The sequence below is a fragment of the Malaclemys terrapin genome, chromosome 4 (assembly GCF_027887155.1).
Source record: "Malaclemys terrapin pileata isolate rMalTer1 chromosome 4, rMalTer1.hap1, whole genome shotgun sequence".
Lineage (NCBI taxonomy): Eukaryota > Metazoa > Chordata > Testudines > Emydidae > Malaclemys > Malaclemys terrapin.
The window spans coordinates 42,167,179-42,185,539 of NC_071508.1; the positions used below are offsets into that span (position 1 = coordinate 42,167,179).

At 43.3% G+C, this 18,361-nt stretch overlaps 1 protein-coding gene across 5 annotated transcripts in view; it reads left to right on the top strand.

The window, feature by feature from the left end:
* The window catches only part of TSPAN4 (tetraspanin 4), a 712,007-nt gene that overhangs the window by 284,971 nt on the left and 408,675 nt on the right, over positions 1 to 18,361 (top strand). For all 5 annotated transcript variants that reach the window (XM_054025356.1, XM_054025357.1, XM_054025359.1 and 2 more), the window contains one exon: positions 16,680 to 16,727. The gene's annotated coding sequence lies outside the window, so the exon portion shown is untranslated. The remainder of the gene's footprint in view (positions 1 to 16,679; positions 16,728 to 18,361) is intronic.

An 18,361-nucleotide genomic window follows, 5' to 3' on the forward strand; every position in this document is an offset into this window, starting at 1 on the left:
CTGGCCAGGCCAGCATGGAGCCTGGCTGGGGAGCCCAGGCAGTTGTGGAAGCCCCATGGATCCTTCACCTGCCCGTAGTGTGGGGGGAGGGAGGGAACTGAGAGCAGCCCCCGGCCCATGTCCCCACCCCCTGGACTCCCGGCCCTGGGCAGGTGGAGGGTGTGCAACTCCACGCTGGCTCACCAAGCTGTCCACGCAGCTCTCCCCGACCCAGCTCCACCTGGGGGCGGGGGCCTTGGAGCCACAGGCCAGCCATGGTAAGAGCCATGTGGGCAGCTGTGGGGAGCCGCGGCGCAGACTCCCCACCTGCCCTGGGTGCGGGGGTGGGGACATGGGCTGGGGGCTGCTCTCGGTGGGCCCCCTGCGCCGTGGACAGGTGGAGGGTCCACTGCCGCTCCCCACAGCACAAAGGAAGACTGCTTGTCTTTAAAACCATGCAAGGAGGAACTCAGCAAGAGAATTTGAGAGGGGCCCAAAACAGAACAGACCTGAAAGAGAAGCAGGGGAGATGGAATGAGAGAAGAAAACGAAGAAGGTGAAGGAAAGTCTGGAGGGGAGCTGTGTGTCACTGAGAGCGGGGAATGTGCTTTATTTACCTCAGGTTACATTGGGCTGTGGCTCCTTGGGGAACTCTCTGCCAATGTAGCTCAAGGGGAGGTGATGGGTTTGTCAGCACCTTTATGGCAGAGGAGACATCAGCCTAATTGACAGTCTGTCCCAGGAAAAAAAACAGGTCTCATTTCCCTGACTGGGAAATCTTGGTGCCTTAAAGCAGGATGCACAGGTGTCCCATTCTCTACTCAGCAACTCCCCTCACTAATCAACCCAGCTGGGGGATGCTGTTGCAGGCTCTGGGGTGCCATTCTCCACAGCCCCAGGGAAAGCAGCTGCAGCAGCCGTTTACGAACAGAGGCTGGCCGTACCAGGGCAGCACTGCCACTGGGCCTGGCAGATAGTGCTTGCAAGAGCCTGGGATTCAGCCAGCAGCTGCAACACTGGCCTGTGAGGGGAGGGAAGAGAGTGAGTGTGTGGAATGGACTCTCCACTGACTAGGGAGTGTCAGATGTCCTGTTGTTTCAATCTGATAATCTACTCACTTTACCCTAATTGCCTTTCTTGCTCTGGCTGTGTAACCAGGTTAAAAAGGCAAGATTTAAACAAAAAATTGCATGCCACAGTGGCTGGTGAGGTTCCCTGTGCCATTTCAAATGTTGAGCCCTATTAAATGCGTTGGTGGGATCCTAGTTTCAGGGGGCGGAGAAAATTAACTCTGTTCTTATCCCTGTCTATGGGAACTAGCTGTGTAGGAACAAATGTAAAGGAGGAGGAGTGGAAGTTGCAGTATATAATTTCCCTGCTGTCACAATCACTAAACAGAGAAAGGGAGGGAGGATGTGTGTTTGTAAGAGAGATAATATTGTGTTCGAATATACATATTTATGAATGCAAATTAGCTTTGATTTGACTTGCTGGTTTCTGAATGGTCAGGGACTCTAGCCCTGGCATGCTTTCTAGAAGGAGAGTATTCCAGTCCACAGCTGCTAGGGTGGGTTTCAAGGCCTATGATAGAAACGTAAAATTCAGTGGTGCTACTTTGCTGCAAACTTGAAACGTTTTCAATGAAATAAGAGCAGTTTCTTTAGTTGCACCTAGAGATGCACATTCCCAGAGGGACAGAAATCCCTGCTGGATTTTGTAACTTTCAACACCATCAGGCTCAGCTGTTCCATCAAAATCCTTTATGGAAGGGACTGGGTTAATTATTTATGAGAGTTTATGTAAATCTAGTGGTTAGAACAGAAACTAGAATTCTTTGTCTTGGGCAAATCCCAATCCATTTATGTCTCTAAAATGGACACAGGGTTTTGGGGGCATAATGAATGTCTGAGAGTTGCGAGGATGAAATGGTGCGGTATAAATGCAAAGTACTAATGTTCATTCATTTCCTGCTTTTTATATCATCGTGTGCCCTCCTACGTATGTCAGAGGTCAGGCTGCGTGGTAGTTTACTGGGCCGTGGGTATTAACAATGAGTCGTGGAAAGAGGACAGTAATAGACAAGAGTTGATAAGTTTTTACATGACTGCTATGTGGGTAGAGAAACAAAAGTGTGTTTGTTGACCTTAACTGGGTATTTGCTAGCTCTTCAACGGGCTAAGGAAAATGCTATTTAAGCAGAACAGAGCAAACTTAATGAACATTAAACAAAGTTTTCCTGTGGGAATAATATCAATATCTGAAAACAGAGAGTAACGACGCCCTAGAAAGCAATGCTACAAAAAGACACACATACTTTGCTACTCATGCTCTGCATTCATAAAATCATCAAATGCTGTTGGTGCACCATCATCATCTGTTTCCTGAGATCTTATTAGTAGAAGCATTTAGTTACATTATGTGTCTCCCTTCCAGAAACCTTAGATTTCTGCTGCTTTGAAGAATGCATCAGCAATGCTTTTGATTTCAGCACTATGCTTTGCAATTCTACACAGTATCCCTCTCCCACTCCCATACATATGCTGGAACTTGTTTCTCCCAAGTGCGACAGCTATGCTTGGTTTACATGCTTCAACGAGGAGTAGCATTATGAAGATTAGTTTAGATACAGCTTAAAATAATGGGGCTCTAATTTGCAAACTGACTCTATAACAGTGACATCCTGGGGTACCATATTTATTCTTTTGACGACTGCTTGGTTTTTCCCCAGTGAAAAAAGATATTGGGCCTGATACTATGTTATACCAGTTTTATGCCAGCGTAACTCCATTGTGAGGTGTTGATGTAAAAGAAGTGTAATGTACTGCAGAATGAGGCCTATTATTCCTATGTTACCTGGTACCCTTACCCTGCAATTAGTGTGTCGGGTTGGGCTCTTTCTGTCCGAAGCATCACCAACGATAAAGATTCTGCAATTAGAGCTTAATTAATGGTTCTGTTGATTATATGCAAGATGGAAGTAATAGAATCCAAGTTACTTTTCTGTAGCTGTACTGATGCTAATAAGGTTACTACGAGTAAGTAATGAAAACTTATTTTAAGTAAGTAAAGGCAGCAGATATGATCATGAATTCATCAAAGAATTAATCTTTTCAGTAGGTAGCATTTTTGGATAGTGACTTTTTGAAGTAGAAATTTAAAAAAAATATATTTTTTAGAATATACAGTTGGTTTCCGACTGAAATCCAACTCTGGAGGCTGTCAGGCATAGTAGGCCAATACACTAACTTTTCACCTCTGAAGACATGGGTTTGTTAAAGTAAGGCCATGCAAAATTGTAGAAAAGATTTCACAAAATCTTCAGTGAGACTTCATTTTGCCAATTTCAGCATCACTGAAATTTCAAATGAATGGTTATTTGACTGAGCAAACCTAGAAAGATATTTGTATGGTTTTGAATCAAAAATAATTTCACTCAGTGGTGTTTCTATTTTACATTAACATTTTGTGAAAACTAGACCAACTTTGAATTTCCCACAATATGCAAAGATTTTGAGTATTTTGTTTGAAATCCTGGCCCTAAAAGTGTTTTTGCCCATATAGTGTATTTTGCTCACTGAACCAGTATAAGCTGTATCGGCAAAAGCACATTTTTTTGTCAGTATAAGGTGCATCTATGCTAAGATAATTTGCCTGTATTGCTATACTAGGAAAAACATTCTTCTTTTAAACTATTTATTTAGGAAGTTTTAACAAGTTTACAAATCCTTGCCATGTAAAATATCAGAGATAAGCTTGCTGTTGTAATGATTCTGTGTAGAAAAACATTAAACAGTAATATAGTTATCAGATCTCTCCATTTAATAGGGTGTTCCATATTACAGAATGAGCATCTTTTCTCTACCCATGACATGTCGTTTCTAGTGAGTGAAATCTCTGATAATATGTGTGGTCTGCTAACTATGTATAAATTTTTAAAAAAATAATAGGATGGATGTGCTGGGGTTTTTGAAGGTGAATGTATTTTGTCTGCATATTGAATAAATAGTTACCAAATATCTGAGTATCTATTTGTCCTCTGTTTTGCAGAGTACATAACAGGTGCATTAATTTTTCCATAACAACCTCATATTTTTCATAAAATATTTTCTTATGTAGACCTGGCCTTAGTTATGTGCTTAACTTTTTTCATGGTGTGAATAGTTCCATTGACTTTCAGAATCCTGGCCCTACTGAAGTCAATGGCAAAAATCCCATCAATGTGGGGGGAGAGGGGTCAGGATCAGGGCCACAACTTGTAAATTCTTTGGAGCAATCACAGGTTTTTCTCTACAAAATAATTATTGCTGAGTTGCAAATAATGTGAAAAATCTATAGACAATGTTTATAAAACCTGCATCTCTACTTTTGTTTCTTATCACTTCCATATTACTCCCTTTGCTGTTCTGATGATGCTAGCCTTGCCGCTTATCTTTTTCTTCTCCCATTTTCCTCATACTGCCCCCTAGTCATAAAACAACCTCCCTATTGCAGGGTGAAAAGCAGGACTCTCCTAAATTCAAAGCCTTCTTGCAAACCCATGTAATCTGAGAAGCCTATATATGCTAATTTAACACCATCACCATTCCTTTTTAAACCTAATAAAAAAGTTCTGAGTTTAATACCATTCTGTATCACTCCTACTGTGTTCTGGTGTGATCTCCATCTGGCTTTTAGGGCAAGTTTACACTACAAAATTAAGTCGACTTAAGATACCTCAACGTACAGCCATCACAGTAATTAAATCACTTTAACATGTCCACGCTACGTTCCTTGTGTCAGCGTAAGCAGTATCTTAGAAATGTGTATTATTGGGCTGATTTGCATAAGATGTATGGATGTGACTTCAGTAAAAAGCTGCAGTACTAAAAATAATCTGAAGTGGCTGAATGCAATAGTAACAATAATCAGTCTTATAGTATATAGCACTTTCATATTTTCAAAGTATTATGATGCAGTCATTAACTAATGAGCCCTCCATGTACCTCTGACAGGTAAGTAGGTAATACAATCCCTGTTTTATAGATAAGGCTGCTGAGGCAGACAGGTTAAGTGATTTGGCAGGTGCCATGAGTCAGATTCTCAGCTAGTGTGAATCAGTGTAGCTCTGACTTCAGTGGAGCTGCACCGCTTTATACCAATTGAGAATTTATCTTGTGGTTGATCCATTTTGAGAAAATCTATGTGTAGTTCCTGGTACATTTAGAAGACACTTTTATAATGGTCGAAGGAATGAATGGTGGAAATGTACCCATGCATCTTGGGGTTGAAGAGGAGTTAGAGGACTGTATTGCTGATGTCATCCATCAAATATCACACAGCATTCTGAACTGCTGTGAATGCCACATAGAACTAACCCAGCTGGGAGCTATTCCTTCCCTTTCTGGTAGCTGAGGCATGCATTCCTGTCTTAGGAGGCATTCATTCCTGTCTTGCTCTGTATCCCAGAGGACATATGCTCTTGATCCTTCACAGTCAGAGCCTCCTTGTACTGTCTTTGTTGCAAGTTTTATTACTTGTTTTTCGTTTTTGTCATTTTGTTTATGATTTTACAGTTATTTAGCCATAGATCTTGCTGCCTGCTAATGTAATCAGCTTGCCTTATTCATGTGGACCAGCTGAGGCATGAATTAATGCAGATACAGATAGGGACTTGTTGAATGATGTTGTAATGTGAATGGTTTCAGCTAATTGGCACCTGTTTCTGTTCCATTTCATTTTCTCCTAGTGAACACGGTAATGGACTTTCCCTGAAGGTGTTGGAGGAAAATTAAACAGCATGTGCTTCCCTCCCCTACAAGCTAGTGTAAAAACAGTGGCTCTGTTGTCTTCCTCTTTGTGCATGCTCAACTCCCATGTGCATTAATGAGAGTTAGGCACTGCCTGTGCTTGTGTGGACACGTGTTCAGCGTACAATGTACCCCTTAGCCCCTGGGTGTTGGAAGTCCTTATCTTTCATTTCCATATTGCTGGGGTTGAGTGAAAAGCCATTTCAGAAACACATCCACTCCTTCTCTCATGGATGTTTTCTGTCTCTCACGTCCCTCTGGATGAAAACTGATTTACAATGAGACAGCCCTGAACTAACAAAGGAGATGCTTGGGGAATTTCTGCCTGCTGAGAAGGAGGAATAGACTTCTCATCCCCCCACATCACTCAGCCTGCCCTTTCCAGGTTTTAGCTCTGATGTCTGCAAAGTTAGTGTGGTAAAAATCAACTACCCTGAAAACTCCGTAGTGTCTCCATGTAACAAAACCATCAGCTAGGTTTGGATCTTAGCTCCCTAATTTATGAAAACTTGCAGGATGTGGTTCAGAGCATTCCTTATTTAGTGAGGCTTTCATAAGTTAGACAAAAGTAAGAATAGATAATCAACTATTTAATTTAATGCTACATAATTCCATCGAGGGATGCTGGTGACCTCCTAAACCATGAGAGCCTCCTGATTCAGGGACCATATCATTGACAGTCCCTAGACACAGATTTAAAACCCTAACTCTGAACTTCCTTTTGGTTGTGGATTGAAGCCCAAACTCTTCTGTTGTAACAACATGACTTTCTGTGTGAGAATGTCTCTATTTTTTAGTTGCAGTTGCAGCTGGTTTCTGTATCCCCAGTGGCTGAGGTCAGTGTCCCCCTCTATGTCTGTAAGAGTCCCTTACAGTTCATTGTGGTTTCTCCCATGCCCTCTTTCTGTGACCTTGGCTTGCCTAGATTGGTGGAGTTTTTTTCTCTTCAGAAGACAGAGCCTGTATAATCCTCTCCGACTCACAGGCAGCACATGCTCCTTCTACTATTAAGGCACAAATCCAAATTACAGCTACAGGTTACACAATGTGCTGTTTATTTAAGGAAGAGAAGAAAGGAACAAAGAAAATTATTTACTCTATGTTCTTGTGGGTGCCTGTGTGGGGAATAGTACTACTATGGGTCAAGTGACAAAGGTTAAATGGTGGTAGCTGTAATTTCACATGCAAATCCACTTCTGCCTTTTCCTTGGTCCTTTTCCTACATCCTGGTTCATAGCAGGCTGTCCTAGGAAGAGCAGTGTCCTCTGGTCTCCCAAAACATCTGGGTCACTTCTCTCAACAGGGTTGGTCTCTTTTGTTCTTTTGTCCCTTTTAGTGTTGGTTTCACAGAGTATTGTCTCCAATACGTGTTATGAAAGCATATCTGAACTTGTTTCTCCTACGCTCCTGGAGAGTCTGCCTTAGAGAAAGCTTATAGTTTCTCCCTATAGTGGCCTCATAGCAGATTTCATGAGATTATGAATATTCAGACAATGATAATGTATATATTAAGGTGTATCCAGCTGGGACAGTTACCTTAACGTGTGAAGAGGATATATCTCTCTGCCAAAATCCATGAGAGTGCAGACTGTTCATAAAATACATGTCAGTTGCCCTTCATGGATCCATTATGGAGTATTGCCAACTTCACTGATATACACCTATCTCATAGAGCTGGAAGGGACCCTGAAAGGTCTTAGAGTCCAGCCCCCTGCCTTCACCAGCAGGACCAAGTACTGATTTTTGCCCCAGGTCCCTAAGTGGTCCCCTCAAGAATTGAACTCACAACCCTGGATTTAGTAGGTCAATGCTCAAACCACTGGGCTATCCCTTCCCTCACATGAGAACTTTCATGATTTCATTGCAAGTCTTGCAATATTAGATAAGTTACTTAAAGCCCCAGCTCATGGAGTTAAATGATTACATGAGGATTTCAGCTTTTATTAAAATGTACATTTCTGACCTTTATGGTTGCAGAGAAAAGTTTGAAAAGGTGATCCAAGTGATCCCTAAAGGCTCAGAAACCCAGAAGGCAAATAAAAATAAACCCAAATGTATTCTTTTAAAAAATAATCCCATGGTTTTTAAAACAGATTCCATGGTTGGGGGGAGGGGAGGTGGCTGACTTACGGCTTTTAATGTTTGTCGTTGGCAAAACTACTTATGATCAACTGTTTAGTAAGTACAAACATTGTATTGTTACCTATCACCTCTGTGTTCTTGGGGAACCAGGGTGCAGTACCCAGCCTGTCTGACTCACAGAAGACCTCCTCCCTCCACCCCGCCTCTGCTTGAACCGAAGCCAGTCAGAAGAAAGACTTTCAAAAAGCAATGAAAAGGCAGTGGAAGACCTACCAATCCCCTCTGGACAAGGGTAACAAGATTAAGGAAACTCCCCTAGCCTCATTTGCATCAAAGATGGGACAGGGAGGCATCTCCATTAGCATACAGAATGTAGAACAGAGTTTCGAAGGCAAAAACCGTACTGAACTCTCGGACCAGAAAAGCAGGAAAGCACTGCCTGATGGGGGATCTTTGCTCCAGATGTTAATGAACTCACGCCTGCACACACCCAGCTCAGTAGTTATCAGACTAATTCTAGAAATAAATCCTTTATTGGTATCCAAAATACTGAAGCTGCCTAATTGCATTGTGAGCTCCCTCGAAGGAACACAGCCCATAGCCAGGAATAAGCAGTTCCTATTGTCTAGCCTGAACAAAACAACTTTCCTATACTCCCTTGAGCCATCAGTTTATCCATAAACAAAGCTAGTGTTCTCCCTTGAACCATTGTTCTTTCCCTACAAAAACCCCTACCTACGCTCAAGCAAATGCTCTGATGCCTGGATCCAAAATCTACGTCAGTTCCATTGGGACTTCATCTTCTCCTGCTGGGGGCTCTGCCTGTCTCCAGCACTCCAGACTCTCAGCTACCACCACCACCTGGGACCCCCGATCGATTCAAGCTTCATGGAGTGGTGAGAACCCAGCTCGCTCTCTCTGTAGCCATAGCCTTCTGACCCTTACTTGTGTGATCAGTTATAGTTTTCTAAACCTGACTTTTACAATCAAATTTCAGTTAGATTTAATATTATAACTGTTTTGTTTGTTTGGCTCCCCTTGTAGAGTTATTACCTGGCAATAAATAGCTTTCATGGTTAAGCTGGTTATTTCTCTCTCTATCTCTTCCCATCCCCCCGTGGGTGTTTTTTGACTTCCCTATTCACTCTGCAGCAACGCTCCTCATACCTAAGCTAAAGATCCCTGCAGCGCCCAAAAATCCTGTGGGGTCTGCTCATCAATTGGGTTACTACCAGAACAATTGTAACGTGAATATGTGGATAAGGACATGCTGAACCTGGGGCATATGAAGGTGCAGCTTGGAAGTGCTGCTCGACCCAGCCTGCTGAGTCCAGGGACATGTAAGAGGCCAGCTTGGGAGTGCTGATTAACCTGGTCCTCTCAGACGCGCTCTGTTAATGTGTTCGTCTGATTCTGGGGCTGGAAAAACCCAGCCCTGGGGAATCTAGGTCCTGCAGAGTAGCTCCATTGGGAGGGAACTTGCAGAAGGGAGAAGTAGAGTTCCATATGAGAACACAAGTGACACAAGCAGTACATTGATAGAATTATAGAACACCCCCCAAAGAGTAACCCTAATAAATGAGTCTATCCCAAAGTAAGGGGCAAATGTGATAAATTGGTGGAGGATCACGGGCAGCACGTGACCCTAATCACGTGGTACTTGTTGAGTATTTGCTGCAGAGTGGGGAAACTGAGTCACAGACCTGACAAAGGGTCTCTTCCTTTTTCAGACTAAGCTTCTTTACCGAGGTGTGTCTCTCATAGAATATTTGGTAATGTCCTGTAACTTGTAAGTTAAGAATCGTGCTTAGAATAACTGTAGGAACGTGCAATAAGGAGTTAGGAGTTGTGCCTTAAAAGTAAAGATTTTAGTGCAATAATGTGACTGCGTGAAAGGGCTTTTGGTAGGGATCGTTAGTGAGGTAAGGGAAGTAGAGATGGCTGAAAAAAAATACAACCCTTCCCTCCCCCCTTGGCTGGTCGCTTGAGACAGGAGAAAATCAACAGGTTAGAGAGATGGATAATGAAGAAGGAGAAATGCCCCTGGAAAGGGAGTGCTCTAAGGGAACCAACTCCAAGAAACAGCCCCTGGATGGGAGTTGCCAGACCTCGGTACTCTGCCGGTGGCACTGTGTGGAAGCTGGAGTCCCCCAGATGGACCTGATTCTAGCTGGCCATCAGGAAGGGTTCATCTGTCTTGTTGGGAGTGGTGAGCATTGTGTGTATGGCGTGTGCTTTCTGTTCTGGTGATTGTTGATAGGTGGCGATTGAATGGAGTATTACTGTATGGGGCTCTTTTGCTGGTGGGAGACCCTGTAAACCTGCAAAAGATTAAGCTCCGAGTCCACAGGGAAAGGGTGTTTGCCTGAACCCCATAGAGGAGTAGATCCCGGAGCCCACGGAGTAGATGATCCCGGAGCCCATGGAGGGGTAAAATTAGGTGCCTTTCCCCTGGAGCCCTACGAACTGGGAAAGGGTCAGGGTGCCTAAATTAAGAGGGTTACACCTTGAGCCCGAGGAACTGGATAAAGGCAGATGCCCCTAGAGTGTGTGAGTAACAGAGAATTTTGTGTGGGTAACAAAGGCACTGGATAGTCCCCAGTCAGGTACGGGGGGACCCGATTCAGTTTGTGCATGAGCAAGGGCATAGAGGAAAACAGGATACTTCAAATGGGGTTAAAGATTCAGGGTGTTGGCCAGGCACGAAAGTGGATATAGATCAGTGATGTGGTGATTGTCTGCAGTGCACCATGGTTAATGCTGATCGCCAAGTTAAAAAAAAAACCAACAACATTCGGGCACCAAAGAATAGAGGGTCCCTGGTCCCGGATTCAGATAGATTACATAGGCCCTTTACCCACAACCGGTAAAGGGAATAAATACTGTCTGGTAATAATAGATCCTTTCTCCAAATGTATGGAAGCCATCCCTACTAAAAACCAACACTGCCTCAGTCACTACTAAGCAGCTCTTTAACATAGTTTTCTCAAGAATGGGAATTCCCAGAGTAATTGATTCAAATTTGAGATCCCATTTTGTGGGAGATGTCATGCAAGAGCTATGTAAGGCTTTAGGCATTAAGCAATGTTTCCACGTAGCTGGGCACCTTGAGTCATAGAATCATAGAATATCAGGATTGGAAGGGACCTCAGGAGGTCATCTAGTCCAACCCCCAGCTCAAAGCAGGACCAATCCCCAGACAGATTTTTACCCCGGTTCCCTAAATGGCTCCCTCAAGGATTGAACTCCTCTGGACAAGTTGAACAAACCAATCACACACTAAAGGAAGCTTTGAAAAAACAAGTAAAGATCTTAGGGAGGGATTAGGATGAAAAATTACCAATCATCTTAATGGGTCCAAGAGGCTCTAAGGCGATACATGGGTACACTCCCTTTGAAGTTATGACTAGAAGGCAAATGCGCATGCCTGAAAGTTGGTGGTTGGGAGTGGAACTGCCTAGTGCCTGGGAAGGGAAGGTGGTAACAGATGAATAGGTACAAACCTTAGCAGAGACGATAGCTGCTTTACAAAAGCAAGTGGCAACACAGCTGGGCATAGTACAGCAAAACATGGACAAAAAACTAGGCTGGGGAAAACCTCTTTTGATATGGGAATTAGGCCAACCAGTAATGTACAGAAAGTTTTCAGCATAGGAGCACTTTTTGACACACATTATTGTGAATCAGGCCAGCCCCACTGTTTATCAGGTAGAAATCCTGAATGGAAAAAATGGGAAACCCTGGCAGAAATGATGTCATTCCTCACAGCTCAAAGAGTGGAAGGGTAAATCACCTGACTCTCAAGGAATATTATAACTGTCTTCTCCACCCTGCCAGCCACCCTTCTTGGCTAGCAAGAAAGAACGGCTTGCGACCATTGGAAAATACACTTACAAGCCCACCTGCCGTGTCTACCCTGATGTGTAGGCAGGAAAAGGCCATAATAGTCTCAACTTCTCACGTAAGTCACTTCTTCATGTTCACCCTGCAATAGTGGTCCCAGATTCTCCCAGTATATATGGCGGGGCGGGGGGTGGGGGGAGTGTGGGAGTTTGTTCTCTCTTCTCTGCTCCAATGGGTCCAGAACACGAGCCATGACATCCCACCGTTGCACCAGCACCCTGCTTTTCATAAGTGCCTGGAGTCTGATGCTGTCCAGGCTCTATGCTGAACCTGTGATCCCTCTGAACCTCTGGAGGTGCTTTCCAGCTGGAGCCCAGGAAGTAAAATTGCTGTGCCACATGCATGGATTCTATGGGAATGGGAGCAACCACCTGGCCCTGCAGTGTCACTACCAGTTTTACACTGTCAGGAACTCCTCGGGTTGCCCTGAGAAAGTGTTGCCAATTGCAGGCAGAGTGCCACCGGGCAGTCACTCAAGTTTTGTTATGAAACTAAGAGCACCCCAGACTCTGTCCCATTCTTCTGTAAGCTGTTGTGGTCTCGAAAGGGATGCGCACCATCAAACACAACCAGTGACAGCCTCCCGGGTGGCGGAAGGTGCAGGATAGTCTTGGTTTCCTCTGCTGTATGGGGAGCAACCATGCCCCTGTGTCATCATCGTCGTCAGAACCCAGACGCCTCTGTTACCTGGACTTGAACTGCAGCTGTCTCTGATCACTCCAGCAGGCAAGAATATCACATGGCTCCTTGTAAACTGGGAACCGCTGAACTGGACTTTAGCTGGACACGACCTGATTCAGCAAGGCCCCCGCAGACTGGGTAGATGCATTAAAGGGCACACATTGTGACAAGCTCATGCCAACAATTTGGTTTAAATTCTATAGGCATGTTGCCATTTCGGAGGGATTCCATGAGCCTGGATTGTACAGAATGGAATTGGGCCAACAACAAAAAAAACAGTTTTCAGTTTTGACCCTCTGACACAAACCTTTTTCCCCAGTTTCAGGACCCCATGTGTTGAAATTGGATCAACAAGATCATTTGGTTCTTCAACCTCAGGCTTTTCTGAAGGAGGTTCAGATCTACTTAGAAGGCATGAATATCTCTCACACTGCACCTGTATGCACTCCCTTGATTGGAACTAGCCGTAAGGGTTGGGATGAATGGGTAAGAATGTGGCAAAGGACTGACCATGTAAATAGAGTAAAAAAGGAATTAAGTGATTGGATTGCACCTATAGGAACAGGAATCTCTTTAGTTGATGCCGCAAACATAGAAGTTCTGGCTAATAAACTATCATGCCACTGAAAATATAGAAAAGATGGGAACCCCATTAACAGCATCTTTGAAACAGTTAAGTGAGGAACAGCAGTTAATCAGTAAGGTATTTCCTGGGTGGGAAAGACTCATAGAAAAAGATGAAGAGTTAATGATGTGTGGTGTACAGTCCCTCCAGAATAAGGTCTCATTGACCTCAGCTTGTGAGCAAACTCAGGCTCTCACCCAGAATGTAATGATGGGAATGATTCGGCAAGCCATAGCAGGACAAATTCCCATGGAGGCAATTAACTTGATTCGGCCCCATGTAACGGAGGGCGAATTAGTCCTCCGGCCCTGGTGGAGACTAGTTAACGCTTCGTACAGTCAACACCAGCAAAACTTGCAGTTATTCCTAATAACTGTGGCAGGCAAAGAAATTGGAGTAATCCACCCAGTAGTCCCACTGGGATTACAGATTAATGATAACTACATGTAAAAGGGTGTAAGAGAAAAGAAGGTTTGGCCTATATCTGTGAAGATCAAGCATTGGAGGAACATGATGAATGCTTCTTCCCACAACCTGGGAATAAATCTCACTGTTCCTTCAATGTTATCCAGGAAGAGGGGTCTGTTATTGTCTATGTTGGTAAAGCAGGTGTGTGTGTGTGTGTGTGTGTGTAAGAATGAGATGTAATAGTGTATTGATTAATGGACATTGGATTCAACCCATGGTGCCTACGTTAATCACTGTTTCTGTAATGTAACCACTATTGTTAGTTGTAATATTAAGGATACTGTGCCTATATGGACTGTACAACATTTGAAAGCCTACCTTGAGCTCTACAAGGAGGTTTCCCTCATTTCACTGGGAATGGGTCTCACTGCCATTAAGGGACTATTAACTCATCCCTCCTTACCAACTGAGCTGTAGAAGCTCCGAACTTTGGGGGAGAATGCAAACTCAAGATTCAACACCACAACTAGGAGATCTCTAGGCTAGCAGCTACAGTTAAAAACACAGGTTATCACTGCTGGTGAGAGACTTTGCTTGGGTGGAGCTCCAGTGTAACAGGTCTTTTGAATATCATGCTTCACCCCATTGTGGTGATCATTGGTTTCCAAATTATACTAGCAATTGGTCTGGTTCTACTGGTTTGCTGGATCCAACGACTGATGCGGTGGCTGCAATGGATTGAAGATCAGACCCAGTACCACGGAATAAGGATATGATGGGGATAATTGCTAAGCACAAGCACCCCATCAATGGGGGGACTTGTTACCTATCAGCTCTGTGTTCTTGGGGAACCACGAAAGACCTCCCCGGTCCCAGCCTCTGCTTGAACCAAAGCCGATCAGAAGAAAGACTTACTTTTTGTAAGTCAGTGGAAGACGCACCTAAACCCCTCCGGACAAGGGTGACAGGATAAACTCCCCTAGCCTCATTTGCATCAAAGATGGGACAGAGAGGCACCTTCATTAGCATACAGAATGGAGAACAGAGATTCCAAGGCAAGGACCGCACTGAGCTCTGGGACCAGCAAAGCAGGAAAGCACTGCATTATGGGGGAATCTCTGCTCCAGATGTTAATGAACCCACGCCTGCACACACCCAGCTCAGTAGTTTTCAGACCAGTTCTAGTAATGAATCCTTTATTGGTATCCAAAATACTGAAGCTGCCTAATTGCATTGTGAGTTTGGGAGTGCTGATTAATCTGGTCCTCTCAGACGTGCTCTGTTAATGTGTGCATGTGGTCATCTGATTCTGGGGCTGGAAGAACCCAGGTTAGCTCCATTGTGAGGGAACTTGCAGAAGGGAGAAGTAGAGCTCCGTATGAGAACACAAGTAGTACATTGATAGAAGTACAGAACCCCCGTTCCCAAAGAGTAACCCTAATGAGTGTACCCCAAAGTAATGGGCAAACAGTATCCGCCTCTTGACCGTAAACTCTGTGGGTCAGGAACTATCTCTTATTATACTGGTTTGCGTGTACAGCACCTAACACAATACGGTCCCAGTACTTGATAAGAAAATGTAGGGGACAAGCGATGCAAGTAAGCAGTGGCTATAATAATCCCATCCACTCTTCTTTATTACTTGTAGATGCAGCACTAAGCAAGAGTGGGGCCCAGATTGGGGCCTCTAGACACCATCACAATACATCTACTAAATAACAATAGTTAATAAATAACTATGCAGGTACTTTTTAAATGCAGATTTGTAATGTAAAGTAACCTGTAACCGCATCTTTTGGGCACATCAATGTAACTGCAGCTTCCACATCTTGGAAGGTGCTTTCTTCACTGATTAGCTGGAAAACTAGAGGAATTTTTCAGACGTATCAGACTTAATCTGTTTACCTTTCACTTTGTCCTCAGAATGTTGTTGCTGTATTTATACTGACTGAAGAATGGGTCCTACCCATTACAAATTCATAGGCTGGTGGAATTGTGACATCAGAGGTAGCTTCCTTCTTACTCCCTTTTTTTTTTTCCTCTACCACCAACCTGTAAAGAGCTCATAGATGATTGGCATCATAATTATAGTACCTAACATTTTGTCCTTGCTCAGGATTGTTTGCAAATATTTGGGGGTATATTGGGCTTTGAATTCTAAATCCAAAGATGAGATCTTACTGCACCTCTATAGGCCATTGGCAATCTTTGTTTTTAGTAAGTCAAAATTGTTGCAGCAATGGAAGAACATTTCAGTGGAAATGTAATTTATTCCTGGCAGGTTTGGGGATATTATATTATAGATACGTGTTTTTAAACAAGGACTTGCCCTTTCCTTACCATCTTCTCCTATTCGATTATTAAATAAAATGTCTAATGTTGAATTTGCAATTAGGTCGAAATGATGAATTTGAATAACAATAGCTCCATGCTATCACAGATGCAGTTCTGAGAGTCTTACTAAAAGATACACAGGGAAGAGACTCTGGGTGTTTGTTATTATATTTCAATTACAGTTGCTTCTACCATGCCCCAAGTCTTTTCCAGAGTCATTGATTCCCAGGATAGTTTATGTTGGTGATGGTGTGTCTCCCTTGCTGGAGAGCGGGTCTTTTTAAAAGCAGTCTGTTATGCCTTTTCCTGCGTCTCTTCTTCTGCTGGGATTTTCCATGATCCAGCCCATGAGAAAAGGATTGTTGGCAGAGCATCATTGAAAATCAGTCTCTCTACCTGTAGCCCAACCCCTGTTGCCCCAACAGGGAAAGCTGTTCAATGGGCTGATGGCCTTTTGATGGCTCTCTCTCTCCTTCAGGGTCAGATACCTAGGCCCCAGGCTGCCTAACACAAGAGTGCTGATGCAATTCAACATGGCAGTTATGGTATACAGTGAAGGACATAATCATGGTTGCTCTCAAAATGGAGGCTGAAATATAGCACATTCAGATATAGCCCCCAAACTGTCACAATGTGCTCCAGTCCCATTGACCTTGTAAATAAAGTTAAATGCATGTATTCATTTGTAGTATCTGGGCCTATTTGGGTTAAATAACCTTGAAGTGATATTTCTTTTACATCTGTGGAGTTTGCAGTTATTTCCTGGGCACGCTTTTCTTATCTGGCATATGTATGATTTCTGCCCTCCCACAGCTTTCTGGTGTTTTAACTTCAGATTTTGGATAATGTTTTTTTTTTTCTCTCTTTCCCTTCCCCACCAGGTTTTCCTGGGAAACATCATAAGACCTAAACAAGCAACAGAAGTGAAAGTGAGTATCTCTCTTCTTTGGTGGCGTATTCTCTCTAGTTTCTGTCTTGTTTTTAGGACTGCTTTTCTCATCAATACTGGTCTGAGGTAATGCACTGTGTATATTGTGGTAAACCAGTGTGATGTAAAGGCTGCCTTGTAAGGCATTTAAAGGGGTAACGTAGCATCTGAAAGTATGCATCTCCCACATACTAGGAACTGCAAGTACCATGGAATCTAGTCCCTTACCAGAGCATAAGTGGATTGTTTAACTTCATCAGGAATTCATAACTGTTAAAAAGAAATCTGTGCACTAGGCATGATTGTCCAATGAATTGCTGTCTGCAAAAGATGCAGTGGTTGAGCTATTCTGGTTACAGGAGCACAATGCTGTCACATTGCCAACATACATGACAGGAGAAACAGACTGTACTGTTTGTACATTTGTATATTATATTGGGAGAGACCCATGAAAATCAATAACCCCAACAAATGCACATACTGTTGAGGTTTCACAATACTGCAGGTACCAGAACACTATTGACTAGAACTAAAGCAGTAAGAGTCATGTTGCTATTCAGCTGCTATATGGAACTATAGGAGGAGCATAAGAAAGGGAGCTATGGAACAAATTGAGGCAAGTTAGAACAAAAATGTGATTATCTTACTTCAAATATAAAACTGAATGATTTCTGGCTAAGACAGAGAGAGAATGTCTCCAACTGTACTGGATAACTTTCCTACATCTTTCCTTGGGTACTTTTCCTTTTTGGTTACTTAATACCTTCTCACATACCTCACATAGGAGATGTTGGTCACTTACCATGATTTAAGACACTTGCATTAGGAGACTGGAAGCATCAGCTCTGGCATTAACTTCTTCCACCAACATGATGTGCAAAAGCTCAAAGCCACTCCTCAAGCCTAGGCTCCCAGTACAACAGTTTGTGTTTCCAGTTCAGGTAGGAATTCACTGGAGTGTTTGCTATAGGTTATCAGAAGCTGAGTGGCAGCTGTCAAGAAGTTCTATAGCACAAGACTGCAATATCATTTCAAGGTTCTGTTTAGTAGGGACCCTGTCAAGGTTAGTCACTAATGCAAAAGGATCTGTTGCCTAAATCGAAGGTTGGTCTATTTTCTGCCTTTCAGTTTATCCACTGTGAATGAATGCACCCCTGTATTCACATCCTACACACAATTGTTATAATCTTTGTACAAAATATGCCTTGTGAGGTATCATTTGAAAACTAATAACTCATTGGTCAACAGTGAAATGTGTGTGGCAACATTATATGTCAAGTTATAAACATAAGCTAAATTTAGGTCTGAAATGTGTTTACAAGACAAGTCTGGGTAAACCAGTTTCTCATAGACAAAGGACAAGCTGATGCCTCTAGCCAGGTGTCATCGAAGTTGATGGGCAATCACCTATCAAATGGCCATTCTTCAGCAAGAAACAGGCAGAAACAAACAGATCTGCATCTTAGCAAACAACAGCATGGAACCTCTTTGACCACTGGACTCCTTGTCTCCATCCTCACAGTGGAAATGAATTTTACTTAGGGGTAATCCTCAGGAAAACTCATTTGAAAGGGTGAATGAATGATAAAAGTGGAGTGTTTTGCTCTTCAAGTTACCTCTTGCTATCCATCTCTC